Source organism: Rhagoletis pomonella, unplaced genomic scaffold, assembly GCF_013731165.1.
Source record: "Rhagoletis pomonella isolate Grant_MI unplaced genomic scaffold, Rhpom_1.0 Rhpom_scaffold_02776, whole genome shotgun sequence".
Lineage (NCBI taxonomy): Eukaryota > Metazoa > Arthropoda > Insecta > Diptera > Tephritidae > Rhagoletis > Rhagoletis pomonella.
In genome coordinates, this window is record NW_023461329.1 from 522 (window position 1) to 16,240 (window position 15,719).

Here is a 15,719-nt window from a genome sequence, read left to right on the forward strand (position 1 = left end):
AAGGTGTGCTGAAAAAGCTGATATGGTAAAGGATGCAAAAGCGTAATCGCCCAAGAGACTCTGACCGCCTTCTTACTTCTATTCCCGCAGAGAAGGTATCTCCCTTCCTCGGAGACTACCTACCGGGTTCCGAGTTAAATTCTTTCAGGGCTAGAACGTCTGGGACCATTCGAACGACATAACCACAGCATTTTTAATTCGCTGGGAAATGTGGGTATATGTAGGATAGTTCCGTACGGAGAAGTCCACGTAAGTGGGAAAAGCTTTTGACTGCCATTCACCAGGGAGGGGCCAAAAGTGATTATTTTGCGTATTGTTAAATCGTAGTTCGCGACGTCCAAATAATTATATCTACGCATTGTCTGGGTAGCGACCAAACGCTCGTCGTCTGCCCGGCAGGTTAATATTCTCAGGGAAGACAAAGGGTAGCATCCCCTCCATCCAAGAAGGCATGGAAACCGTCGGGCCTTACGGCATCTACTACTGTTGCCCCGTAAAGGAGCGCAAATTTGGTGTCGCATTTGTCGTGTGAGTGAGCATCCGCCGCCGACCGAACGTCTAGCCACAATTCGTATCAAAGCGAGATTCTTCAATATCTACTCACCCGCCTCAATCAAAAATGAAATGGCCATGCCTGACCCGCCACAGCTTCTTCCCAGAATAAGCAGGACCATAACAAATTTATTCGCCACCCGACGCTCACACCTGCTATCAGGGAGCAACAAACCAACATATGCGAGTAGTAGTCGAATTCCAACGAACCCGAAAGAACAACTGGTACAGTGAGAAATGTCACGAAGCCGCCGAAAAAACGGATGCGACCTACAATGCCACGCTGCGATCGGGCGCAACGCGAGCTATTTTGGAAAGCGTCGTCACCAAAATTTAAAGACCCATAATTCTTCCGCAAAATCTTTCTCCCTACCGGACTCTCTTTTGAACCCATCACCTTATTGACCGCCTACTCCTTATCTGCATTGTACTTTCATCAATGCTGCTTGGAGATACTTTGTTTTGCTTTCATTCCCAGTTCGAACTCCTGAAAGAGGAAAAAGTTAGTTTTTTGGTCATCCAACAATCCATACAACTTTGGATTCATGTTATTTTTCAATTGCCTGAACACCCAGATCTTGAGGGTAATTTAAAATATGAGGAATTTACAAGAAAAGGTATAACTAGTGCAGCAAGCAATTTCAGATAGCCCACGCTTAGGTAGGTAGATAGACATTAATATGAGGTATGCATTCATGGTGCTCCCTACTATTCACAATACTTCATATAAGCCTACCTCCCTCAAAAATATCAGAAGAGCTATCGGGCTTAGGGAGTGAATATGCTCATACACTATTTGTTCGAGGCAGATTGAATTGGCTGCTGCTTGTCTTGCAAGACTGTCCGCTACCTATTTTTGCTGTTTCCCCTTTTGACTTGGTACCCAGTTAGCTCTTGTATCTTTCACGGGAGTTAAGTTTCTTAACGCACTCAAAGATATCGGTTATGCTTAGGATCCTCGCACTTTTGTAGTTCTTATGTAAATTTAGCTCCGTATAAAAAAATGTTCTCAACATTTCACGTAACTGCAGGCATCTGGTTTAGCGTGCACTGATCCCTGCCTTTGATTTTTCTTGATTTTTTGAGAGGTCTGTGAACCAATGAATTGCGCCAGCCAGGAGCTATTCCAGTGGTTTTTGTATGGCGAATCAATTCAGCATTTCTCATATGACTGCCCTGCACAGCCGAGAATGCGTTCGTCATTTATTAGCAAGCCATCCGTGGACCTAGACAGGCGCCCCTCATTGTTTGAAAGGCTTACTGGATTCGTCAAAAACTCCTGATCGTTGAAGAATATACCGGATTCCCGTTGCATCACATTAGACCTCCGATTTGACCATAAAACAAACGTCACCAAGCAGGATCATTGACCTCCGAAAGAGTCCATAACTGCTGTAACAAAGGGTATTACGCTTGAAATGTACCAAAAAAAAATTATCCCACAGTGCAGCAGCGGGAACTGTACTTAGCATCTGAAGCAGAAACCCGACCATGCGCAAGTTGACACACACAATGATACAAAAACAAAGAGAACGATACAGCTGCAGGAGGCATACATACACAAATATATGTACATGTGAACATATTCCTACAATTCCTTTAGGAAATGCGAGCATTCCGCAGAATGAATGAAACATTCCCACTTTTTAACACACGATGCTGTTGGTGGGGGAAGTACTCGCTCTCGCTGATTCCAGAAAAACTAGCGAAACATTCGACGAAGCTGCTTATAAAATGAACGTAAAATCTTTCCACAAAGTTTCTTTTTGAATTAATATTGAAACATTCCAGAGAACTTCTTTTGAAATGCATACGGAGGTTCCACGAGAAGCTTTCACTTTATTTCCAAGCGAAAGCTTTACTCTCGTCGTCTGTTAGAAGCAAGAAGGATACATTGTAAATTTTAATATTCTTCGGAGTTTCCGCGAGAATGGATAAGGAATATTTCCATTTTACTTGCAAGTGGAAGTATTTATTCCTCATTTTCCAAGAGGGATCATACATAGCCACCAACACAAAGGAAACGCTAGAATTCACACCGACTTGGAAACATGAGGGCTAGTTATTTGCCATGAAAGCAATATTTACAAATACAATAAGAAGTATATCAGCATTTTACAGCGATAATAGTCATCGTGAAGAAAGGGTCTAGAGTGGGGTAGGGGTAGTGAGTATGCATGTATGCAATATACATATAGCCAAGCGTAATTGCTATACACACGAGTGATTCACAAAAATGTTGTGCCTCGGTCAACCGCCTCTGCCGCGCCGCAAGAGCGCCTTCTCCCCTTTTGTTGTTACAGAGGCTCAATCGATCGGTGTCGTATGTACAGACTGTATACATACATGTAAAGGGCGAGAGGCCTTAGCTAAAATAGAATAGCAACAACATGAAAGGAGAATATATGTATGTATGTCTGTACATTTGTAAACAACATACTCTTGAAAAATACCGAGAGAGTGCAACGAGATAACACGAAATGCGATAAAGCGGCAGGCGGATGGGCGTAGTGGAGCAATGAGGTGGCGAAAGAGGCTAACTGCCGTCCCTAAATTTGCGCGTCAAGCGCCAAACAACTGTCAAAAATCCTCATGCCCGTACAATTTGTATGGAGCATCCCACAATAACGCGGCGCTAGCGCCGAGCAAATGGAATTTTCATTTCTGGCAGGGTGTTACGTGTTGAAGTTGGATGCAGAAGGCGGAAAGAAAGAGAAAGGACAAAAAAGTTAAAGAGGATTCGAGAATAAAAACGAGGGAAATGAGAAAACGTCAAAAATCACGCCGCGTTGATTTGGGGATAGCGCGCGCTGACCCTCGTTGACAATTCAAAACGCAACGCTTAGCGCTCCAATTTAGGGAGGCCAGTAAGAGTAGGCTGCTGGCATCTTGTGTATGTATGTAAATATGTACATACGTATGTTTTTAGTTAGTTGCTGAGTGACTGACTATGTTGTTGTTATCGTTCTACAATACTTACATAGCCTGTTTTACTACTTCGCCTTTGCGCGTAACATTGGGGCCGTTTTCGTTCTTATTTCGTTTCTTTCGCTCTGCTGTTTCTAGTTTTAAGAGTTGTGTTTGTTTTTCTTTCGTTTGTTTATCAAAACTCCATCGCTAACGTTCTATGAAATTGTTTTTGCTTTTCTTTGGGGCTGCTTGCTGTATTTGCCTTCACTGTCTGATAACATTGTGTTTGTTGTTGCTATTTAGTGTGTATACTTAAAATTTCATTTAGTAGACATTTGTACGTACATAGGTATGTATAGATATATGTACGTATGCTACGCTACGTCAAAAACACGTCGTGGTATGTGAACAATGTTCACGACGAAGCCGCTCGCATGTGAAATTTCAGCAGGGAATGAGGAGTAGAGAGTGAACAGCAGTATTAGCACACCACTAAACGAGTAATAATGCACAGTGGGTGAAAAAGTTGATGAGTTGGAATAAGAGAATTAAATAACTTAATAAAAAATGAAGATGTCAGGGTTAGAGTGAGATAGGTTAGATCCGGTTAGGTTAGCAGAACTGTTATTCTTATTTTATTCTCATTTTAGAACCACAATCGGACACTTCGCCGATTGCTTCTCTATTTTACGTAGTTGCGCCAGTTTCTTATAGCAAGTGGAAACATCTCCTTCTATACTTGGCCTCCATGGCCATCCTTGGTTTCTTTATCACTCCATGAATGCCTGGTCAGAGGATATTTTCACCGGAGCAACATTGTGTATACGTACGACATGCCCAAGCCAACGTTCCTCATTTTATCTTCTTTGTTCTAAGTCGCCCATGCAATTGAGACCATCTTGCGTAGAGCGATTCTCTCGAAAGCCTTTCCTTTATTCGACGTTGCCAATGCTTCTGCGCCATTTAAAAAGACGGGCATAATGAGGGAATTTTAGAGCGTGATTTTTCTTCGTCGAAAGAGGCTTCTGTTATACAATTGGCTACGTAAGCCTGAAGGGCATGGTCAAGCATCAACTAAGGGTTCTTAGATCTTTCTGACTAATATTAAGGAGTTTTACAGAGACTCAGCGAGAGGTGGTATAAATCTCTGGGATTGTCTTTTAAACTTTAAGACCCCCTCCATTTTCTTAGATATGCCATATATTCTTTCGGAGCTCACTTTCGCCCCTTCGTTGTCATCAAAGCCATCATGACCTGACACCAGGTTACGGGTTACTAGTCTGTACAGTTTGTAAAGTTTTTTAAAAGGATAACTTCAGGGCCATTGCCTAAATGAATTTGCCAATGGTACATTTATATATTAACAGTTTGAAGATACTCAGATGACGCCTAAGGTATCCAATTCTCATGTTACTAAGTATGATTCGGAAATCTCAGAGCACTCCAATGAGGTCAGTTTTCAATGAGTATGGCAATAGACGGTTTGCTTCCAACAGACCAAGCAGTGGAGCTTCCCCAGATTGACATCAAAAACATAGTGGCGTTGGAGATAAACAATTTTACTAAAAAAACTGACAGTTCGTATGCGAGCGCCCATAGTAGGAATAGGACTGCAGATAACAAAAACCCTAACATTTCATCATTCATAAATATGTTCGCAAATTATCAAACCACCGCCAACTGTGCAGCCGTCGCATATCTACTCTGCACTCGTGAGAATACAAATCAGCCAGCTAGCCAGCCAGCCAGAGCGAGTCAGTCATGCAGCCAAATACATACCTACTCACCAGCCAGCCAGCTTGCTAACCAGCCAACGGATACATTTTTCCGACATTCAATTGGAATAATTTGTTATTTCGCAGACGGCATTCGAGGAAGACGCATGCAAGCGAGCTAATAAGCCGGACAAACGCAAGGCAAGCAGAACCATACAGTGAGCTAGTGAGCGCGTGTGAACACCACTTAAGTGAGTGTGAATAGTGAATAGTTCTCGAATAAATGAATGGATAAGAAAAAAGAAAAGGTGTGAATTTTAAAAGAAAATTTACTCAGAAACGAAGAAGTTGCTAAGAATTTTAATAATACTAAATTGAAACGCTTTAGAAGAAAATAATGAAGAAACTCTAGTGTGTTGGAAGTAACGAGTGTGAGAATGAAATATAATTAGTTTCGCGTGTGTATACGGTTACTTACATATACAATTGTACTTATAATAAACATACATACATTATATTCATATATGTATGGCTGTGGCAAAGTAAATCGTGGCTTGCACTTTGTTACGTGCGCGTATTTGAGCTATTTGAAACGCTGTCGCGCGTCTATGTATTACAAGCAACTATATATACATACATTTTATATATTATGTATATATAGAAATCCATATATATATAGTACATATGTACATATGTACATACACATATGTAAAATGTTTGTTTTGTATGTTTTTGCGAAAAATTTCGTATCTATAAGCTGTGCTATTTAGGAAATCTACTGCTGCTATCGTAGAGTTGCTTCTGGCTACTTACGCGCTGAACCAAAAACGTTTCTACGCTGTTGGTCGCCGCGGTCGCTCACTTCTCGCTTTATATGTAAGTAAATAGAAACGTGCGCGCATGTTTTTCGGCGTGTTTTTCATGTGATTTAACACACACGCACACGTACGCAAGCAAAATACGTAACGTCTAATTAGCGAAAAGTGTGAGGTGATCAAGCTCCCGCGTGCGAGTCAAGGTAGCGCGAGTAAGACAAAGGTACGTAAGTAGGAAAGCGAGCGGTAAGTTGGGCGTAGCAACGCAGTAGCGGTGGCAATAAATCAATAATTGTAACCGCGGCGGTCAACATAACGTGCGCGCGTGTAAATCGTTAGATATTTTCAGTTTTACACAAGTATACATACAAAGGTGCATTTGCGTGTGAAATAATAATAGAAATAGGAAAACCAAAACAGACGCAACTTCTCCAAAAAAGACCGCGTGGTTCGAGAAGAAAAGCAAAAAATCTAACTATATGTAAATCGTGTTAAAGCTGTTTTCGTAGAAGCTTTATAGTTAACTGGGTTAAAACCCACATTTCCTAAAAGATATTGAAAACTACATATTTCGTGACCTGCTGGCGATGTGTGTGGCCGCTAAGCAGGTCACTCAATTGTGCAGTCAACATTTTATTGATTCTCTTATTTCCCCCTTTTTAGAGAGTTGGAAGAAAAATACAAAATTACAGTATAAACAAGTATTAAAAACGACCAACGGCCGAAAATAGCGCTGTTGAATAACCACAATAATCGAAAAAAGTCGCGTAAGGCGTCAAAAAAAAATAAACAAAGCGACGAGAATATTGCCATCACAGTGCATGCAATACAAACAAAAATAGTATAAATAAACAGAAGGTAAACGCTAAAATGGAAAATCCACAATTGCCGCATGTGTTGCGGCTGAAGTCGCCTAGCAGCAGCAATAGTCAGCATTTGAAGTGAATTAGTACTGCCGCGCGCCGAAGTGAAGAAAACATGTTTTGAAAGTCAAGTTTTTTTTTTAATTTGCATGGACGTCAATTAAACTTTAACTTAACAAGGCACTAGAGGTGGAAGTATAGAGATTTGCAAGCGACGAATCAATTTTTATATTCCAACAAAGTGCACGCGCTTCCAACCAGAGAAAGCGCGTTTGCATCTGTAACCTTTTTGGCCGTTCCATTACGTTATTATACAACAGCTGCGACCTTAGCGGGCAAGCGTGCGCGTGAAAAACAATTCGTGCAACATCTTTCAGACACACAAACACGTGCACTCCACTAAATTTGTGAATTAAAATCCAAAACACTTGCCAAGTTGCGACTTCTTAAGCCCTAATTTAAAAGCGTGCTGCAAGTGCGCGCCAAAAAAAAAACAACGCATTCGTGCGCAACAGCCACCATTGAACGACCCACAACAACAACCCACCCACATCCACAACATTATCAACCACACCAGCACTCGCACCACCAGACCCGACACACACTCACCTTCACCCACAGCAACAACCCCTTCACCACCAACATGTCACTGCAAACTAAGCGTCAACACTGTTATCTGTGCGATCTTCCCCGCATGCCTTGGGCCATGATCAATGACTTCTCCGAGTCCGTTTGCCGCGGCTGTGTCAACTATGAGGGCGCCGACCGCATTGAGCTTGTCTTAGATGCCGCGCGTCAAATGAAACGTTTACATCAGGCCGCCAAGCGTAGTCACGAGAATGGAGAGGTGGTCGCACAACAACAACAGCAGGCACAACAGCAACAACAAGCAGCCGTTGCAGCAGCACAAGCGCAACATCGCAGCGCAAGCGGTGCGCCTATTAGTGTGGGCGTCGGTGTTGGGGTTGTCGGTCCACAACAGCAGCAGCAACATCATCATGGCTATGCGACACAACGCATCGGTCCACCGCCACCACAAGCTACCGGTCTTATGGATTTCCCAGTGAAAATGGAGGCGCACGACGCTAATGTACGTCCAGTGCGGATATCACATATGGCACCGCATCATATGTCAATGACAAATCGTGCTGTTGCTGCTGCGGCGGCAGCTGCAGTCGCCTCCAACGTGGGTGTAGTGGGTCCAGTGCCACCAGCGTTATCGGTGAACTTGAAGCGTCCCCCCCTCCGAGGATGATGATCATACGCATGGTGGTGATGGTGGGGGGCGGCGGCGGTGGTGGTGGTATTGCTGGTGGCGGACCGAGTGCCATGAAGCGTAGCGCCATTGATGACCCCAATGTACCGCGACCACCGCTAACACGTGGCGAATCATTGCCGGCTGCTGTTTCCTTTGTACCCGATCGACAAGCAGGTTTGCGAGATAAGCATCAACCAGTACGGGCACCATCATTTGATGCATCCTCCTTCAAGCCGGGTGGTAAGTTTAAGAAAGCAATACCATTTTCTGAAAAGTTTAAGTGCTTAAGACTATTTGTAACATACTCATTACGTCACATAGTACATTAGCACCATGACACAGTTGTTGTTGTTGGATATCTTCACAAACTCATCGATGCAGTGGCTAGGGATCACAAGAGCTTGTAAATTTCTATAGGTCAATCGGTCCATTATACATATGATCACTAATTAACTAATTAACTAATCATCGGTTTTGCAATTATCTACATCTGTGCTTCGTGTTCTTGGTATAATTGTAGTTAAATAATAGTTGCGCTAATTGTGTGTGTTTTATTTGTGCTTGGGTTTAGTGTAAGGCCTTAAACTATTTTCGTATTTCCCTTTACTGTTTCGAAATGAAGATCTGCTGGATGATGTAAGCTTTTTCAAAACAAACTCTGGCCGTATAGAAATGGGAACTCACTCGTTAGAGAACGTGACTTCTAATAAGTTTCTGCGGACTCCAGAGATCCGAATTATCCTTGGGGTTGCGAAGAAGAAGTATTCCTCATTTTCTATTACGAATTGGTGAGATTTTTGACGCTATCTATCATTCGATTATTCGGAAAATTTCAATTTTTAACTGGTGCCGTCTGTTTAAAATTCCATTTAAATTTTCCATTCTCACATGCATTATATTCCCAAATATATTTTTTATCAATAACCAACTTTGAATCGTTTTCTAAACTATTAACTCATCTCAGCATTTACTCTACACATTCCAATATTTGAAGAAGATAGCGCATAGGTGGTATATATGTATATACATTGAAAAAAAAATAAAATTTTTATTTGATAAGGGAAAGTGCTGATATGTAAAAATAAACATTGATAAAGAATTGAACGTTGATAAAAGGAATACTGATAAGAGAACTTAACGTTGAAAAATTTCGATGCGGCTCAAATCAAAGTTCGTGCTTGCTATGTGTGTATGTATGAAGAAAAACATATTTATTGATTTATTGTGTTCATATAATAGCACATTCATCCTTGACTGACTGATAAGGGACACATATAGTCTTCAATTTAATGTTTGTTGTGTTGCCATGATGCTTCCTAATACTATTGCCGATCATTTAATTGTCTGCTCTAAAGTAATAAAAGTGTGCTGAAGAGTAATGAAAGCTTTTGAAAGGTTAAACTCATAGCTAAGTTTTAATGAATCAGGCGTCAATTCTGCTGATGAAAATTTTAGCAGATAAGTGAACCCATTAAAGAAGAATACGTAATACTGTGATTAGGGAATGAACTTTAGAACAGAAATTTAAACCTAAAATGATTGAAGTAAAAAGAAAAAAATATCGGCAGAAAATATATTGAAGGTAAGAACATCAAAATTCGGGCTAAGTAAGGTTAGATTAGACAACGAAGCAATGGATACCCACATTCAGAAAGCTTAGCAAAAGTCCAAGCGCCAAGAGAATGTTATTTTAATTATCATTATTATCGATTATTTTGTATCCTTTGATACATTTCAAAAACTCGCTTGATGCTTCTAATCGATTTACTATCGACCAAGAGCGCGCTAACTTAGCTTATCGATGCTTATGTATGTATTTATAAGGTAGTGTTTACACACAGAGACTATGGAAATTATATATAAACAGTGCAATGTGTGCATTCATCTTCTCAAAGAAAATTAGGTGTATACATACGTTCAACCCTCGACTGACACCCACTACGACTAAGTTGGGCGGTGGTGCTTCGCAATCGGCCTGGCGCGTCAGTTTTATGTATCTAGCAACGGAGAATTCTTATAGTTTTTTTTTCATTTTATATTTTCTATACATTTTCCTGCCAATTCTTTCTTTTTACTTTCTTTATGTATACTTTATACAAAATTTATATGTACGAACGTTGTTGTTGATTTTGTACGTAGTAGTGTTGTGTGGCTTTCTGTTGCGTGTAGTGCAAGAATTCAGCTGTGTATAATAGTGCTTCTTGTTGTTTTTCTACTTTAGCTAGATACGTAGCCGTGATGATGATGGGGTAGCTAGCTGTAGACTTATCGTTACCACTTGTAATTGGGTTGTTTTGTACATATATATGCGCTACTTTTTTTGGGTTTGGTTCATAAGAGGGTGGCGGTGGTGGCGGCGACCTCTTACGTTTTTGACACTACACAATTGTAACGAGGTTACCCCAAGCGAATGGCGAGCGCGGCGTGTCGTTGTTGTCCGATGTGTATCTACACTAGTTAGCACGAAATCAGCACTGCGTCTGCGTCGGCCAAGCAGCAGCAGCAGTGGTGCATATCAGAAACGGTTGCCAAGCGAATTTGCAAAAACGTGCAATTGGCAAACGTCCCAGGGCAGTTAGGTATAGAGAAAAGATATAAGTATTGTATACTCCAAGCGTGTTTATGTGTGTGCAATGCATTCATGCATGAACGACCCAAAACTCTGCCCAGCATTTGAACGTTTACGGTGCATTCGCTTTTGCATTGCTCTTTTGTTTTTTTTTTGTTGTTTTTCTCGAAGAAAGTGTCATGCGCAGCAACGTGTTTCATACATAATAAAGAGGCAGCATTCATCAGCAAGCACAAAGCTTCATCACAACAACAACAACTTAATCACATAATTCACTAGTCTGAACAGCATTATTATGATCTACATATATACATACATATGTACATAGAGCGCACGCTTTGTGCCAGCTTCGTTGCTTCCTCATCAACATCGTCATTTCCTTGCTTTTCATATGCCACAACGTCATCATCGTCATTATTATTAGTATGTCTGTACAACATTATTAGTGTGGTGCGCAACGTCAGCAGCCGCCTGATATATATGGTACCTACATGTGTATTTTACCGCCATCATTTTACGGTTTCTTTTCTAGTATACTAAATTCGTTTCGTTGGCAAGTCGCCAGAAAATCGTGCAAAATTTTGTCGTCGTATATCCATGCTTACTCAGTTGCATTTGCATATACGTACATATGTACATACATAAATGTAGCTAAATTTGTATATCCGCTTGCATCCCTTGTAACCGCACGCAAATTTGCCTCTTTGGCTTTCCAAGTGAGTTACACATTCATTTTTGTTTTCATTTTCTGCTTCTACGACGCATTTTTCTTTTGCTGTATTCTCCACATGCTTTGCTTTAGATTAAGCGGTTTTTTGCATCTTTTTTCACATCATACTTACTATACGTATGTACATATACTAAGAACATTACATATACATAGCGGCCGTTGTCAACGTAGTCACCGCCATTGACGTCGTCATTAAACTTGTTTTCATTTGAGAACGCCAAAAGCGAACGCGACGAAAACGACTGCAAAAAGCTTGGCAATAACAAACGTATACAAGAACCTCAATACAGGCGGTAACAACAGCGAGACAACGATAAAAATGACAACAGAAAACGAGCACAATTGCGACGACAATGCTGGCAATGTCGACGACAAACATACGTAACTCGTTTACTTGCCCCAATATAAATGTACATATACATACATATATAATATCTAGATGCCTGAGAAGCGTTAACCAGCGCATAGTAAATGCCTACGTTTAACTATCGTACTGCTACTCGTGGGGCCTCCGCAGGTCCCCTCTAAATTAGAACGCCAAGTAACCGGTTCGTTGCATGTGTGCGAAAAGCGCGAGAATAAATCTTGAGAAATATGTATGCGCTATAGCGAGATACTACTTCTGAATGTGTTTTTGTGTTGTATTTGGTATCAGAACCTGCTGTTTTATTTTTGTTGTAAAGCGACGACACTCAAACCGGCCGCTTGTCTAGCTAGTTGCTGATTACCTTGCTGCCTACCTACATCAACATACAATATACATATGTAACTGGCAAGCTGTATAACTGGTTATCTTAGTGACCAAGTGTCAGTTAACTCACTTGCTGGTTTTGCTCAGTAACTTTCCAAGTTTGCACTTTGCATTCCGGCTGGCCTGCCTAACTTCTTTGTTGCTTTTGGGGAATCTTATAATAGAATATCTGCAAGCAAGTTTCTTAAACGAAGCGGGGATGTTCATTAAATAGCGTTACCAATAGCTATTGCAACAGACTTTTTGAAGAAGCAAAAAATTCGAAATAAGCAGAAGAATCAAAACAAACACCATATTCAAGAAAAACTACATAGCAAAGAGTCGCCGCGTTCGATATATCGGCCAACTAAGATATAAAAATTGACAAAAGCGAAATCGGAGCTCCTTAGATTACCCACATTTAATTAGCCAGAGAGCTGTAGAAGACAAAGGTGGCGAAGCTCCAGACCATTCAGAATGCTGCACTTACCACTGCTAAGGAATGCATTCTGATGCCGCCTAAGCACCATTTACCTAGCGAGACCCTTATTCTCCCATTTAAGAAGTATAGCATCATGATAAGCAATCATTACTACCGTAGTGACCAACGTTTCCGGTACTTGCTTGAAGGCGTGCCTCCTACCAGGCTTGTCAAAAGCCATACGTATATCTCAAAGACCTAGTTCAGTTAGAAGTGCGCCATCTATGGAGTCAGATCATAAACGGCATTCGGCGAGAGTTAATTAACAACTCTCGTCCCATGAAGGCTGCCATCGGATTCCAAACACCACTTATTGCTGACGAAGAGTTGGAGTTCCATCATGAAACCCGACTTTCTTTGGAAAATACCGTTTTTGATATTGTAGCGGGTTGAACTATACATACATATATCGAGTCAACCCCTACATATTCAACGTATGCCGCAAGTTCTCCTCTTCAGATGCACACTCAAGCTAACTCATCTAACAACCCTTTACCAATGTTCCAATACCGTTTGACTGTCTGTTTCCTGGGATAATATGTATATGTGGTATGTACACATGTAAAATAGTTTCTGTGTGAAATCCTTAAAATCTTTGTTTAACAGCCTTCAGTCATTATCATGTCCCTCAATTTCACAATTAACACTCATTCAGTCTCACACAATCGCCACATCTCACTTAGCAGCAGAGCATTGCATACACAACGCTATTTATCGATTTCATCATTTTAATTAGCTATTCGTCTAATTATCATTATTATTTTGAGCAAACAATTATATTCGTTTGATTCGTAGGCTGACAACTGAATTCTATTGAACTGTGGCTTCGTAAATATGTAAATAAAAATATGTACATCAATCGATTAATCTATTCCACGATTTTCTAATAGAGGTTAAGTTGCATATAAAAAGATGAGTTGTTTTAGACATTGGGAACATTTTCTGAACCTATTTATGTAATCAACAAAGCGAAACTCTTTAAAGGCGAGCGAGGAAGAGGCTTTGAAGTAGTCAGCTTAGAATTAAACACATCACTAGTATTTAAACATAATATTTCCTTCCAAAGTTTCACAGACTTGATAGACTTCAGAATCTTTGCTATATGCCAAAAACTGGCAGCTCATAGAAGTCGTTTTCGTGACCTAGCAGATATTACCGGCTGGCTTCCGGTTTCCAGGAAACACGTCCCAGAAATCTATAGAGTCCCACGAATCTATAGAGTGTATTTAGCGAAATATCTTACCAGGATATAGAATACATATTTAACTCTCAACCTCAAAATGAAAGACGTAGACCTCAATACTAGTTGAGTGAAATTTTGTGGATTAAATTTTTTAGACTTCTCTTACGCATATTTGATTCTAAAGAGGGTTTGGTAATTAGTTTCTCGTAAAATGTCAAGTCATTTTGTTCGGAGCCATAAATGTAGACGAAACTAGTATCTATTCACCACGAAGATGGCCGTCGAAGTTGAAGGTAAGGGGATCGAAATGTAAATCAAACGCATGGGTTTTGTATAATCCGACTACCACTGTCCGATGCTGGTCAGGCGAAGATCTAGAACCCTCTCTGTAGTCATTATTGCAGCGAGCTTCGCCTGAAATCAAGTGAGGTCGGAACATCGAGGAAACTCTTCAGGTACAACAAATAGTTTCAGGGTATAGTGATAGATTTTCAGCCCTGTGGTATCATAGAGTATGCGGTCTTACTTTGCCGTCCAAAGATGATTCGGTCAGTAGGACCCAGACGCAAACTTTCTAAAAGCAAAGGTAAAACCGCTTTTGCATTGGAAATTTGAAGTGGCGAAAGATTTGGGTACACTTGATGCTTTCAAGATTTCAAAGTGAAGAATCAACTCATGTTCGGTAGTTACCTTTCGAATTTCATTACAAAATTTAGAAGCAACCTATCGAACCCGCTTAATAACTCACACTTTGAAAACGGTCCTTGAGCTCTCATAGCAATATTTAGAAAAATGAAGAACATTCATTTTTATTGTAAGTATACTGGTATAGTACTTGTATTGGAATATTTCTAAGAGTAAAGATATTCTAAACTTTAAAAAATTTCTAATATGCGACCTTCGAAACTCAAAGCTCAGAGACCTTGGCGCTATCAAACTGATCATCATATTTATGTACATACACACATATGTACAAAAAATAAGCACTCAGAACTGTGCTTTATTCATGCACAAAAGAGTCAATAAATTTGCATATGGGGTATTCCATCGTCACGGGTGGGACATTTGTACAGCAAAAATAGTTTTTCTTTTTTAATTTAAGTATAAAGTACTAAGCAATTCTACATTTTGATAAAGCTACACCTAGTTCACTAATATACGAGTTATTACCAAATACGAAAAATATTCCAACTTGATTTTATATTGGAAAATTCTGAGCTGTTTCTTCCGTCACGGGTAGGACAAAGAAAAGACACTGCTTTTTGGAGAACATATATTTTAAGGAAAGTCTGTGAATTTACTTAACATTTCTATCTGGATTAGATGTTTTACTATACAGAAAAGAACCAGCAATCCCAACAAAGCACAAACCATAATAAGAATTATTTGTTTATTATTAAAAAATTCAAAATTCTCCTGTCACGGGTGGGACAACTTTTGTCACGGGTGGGACACGTACGATTTTCTTCATGAAAGGAAGCTTCTAGTGAGATCCATATCAAAGAGATTAGGTATGATAAATGTTAGAGGTCAAATACAAGATCAATTGACCTACTTTTATGACAGTGGAGTCATTGTAAGACGCACGATATACTGCTGACCCCAGGATCTATTTTAGGGGCAATAGTTATACCAAACGAAAGCTAGAAGTCGCCAGATTGATGTATTAAAATGCATGGAAGAAAGGATTATTTGCAAACGCATGAAATTTTATATGCATTTTCCTAATGCACTTCTGCACGGTGCATTTGATTGCAACGAAATTTCGAATGTGCCTTAATGATTTTCAAGTTTGTTTAGAATAGCTATGTATGTCTGACTAATACTAACTACAGGCTAAACATGTATATCGACTACTGTTATCACGTCGATAGAGATGTCTAACCTGCTGTTAGTGTTGACCAGACATTGAG

General features: G+C 40.2%; 1 long non-coding RNA gene across 4 annotated transcripts; it reads left to right on the top strand.

Annotated features, from left to right (window-relative positions):
- Positions 1-5,197: 5,197 nt before the first annotated feature.
- Positions 5,198-6,846, top strand: LOC118753714. 4 transcript variants are annotated; one of them, XR_004994835.1, is made up of 3 exons: positions 5,198-5,485; positions 5,935-6,219; positions 6,656-6,846. It is a non-coding gene; the product is annotated as an uncharacterized LOC118753714 (long non-coding RNA). The 4 variants fall into 4 exon arrangements; XR_004994834.1 differs by having other exon boundaries at positions 5,948-6,219; XR_004994836.1 differs by having other exon boundaries at positions 5,199-5,485; positions 5,948-6,215.
- The last annotated feature ends 8,873 nt before the right edge of the window (positions 6,847-15,719 follow it).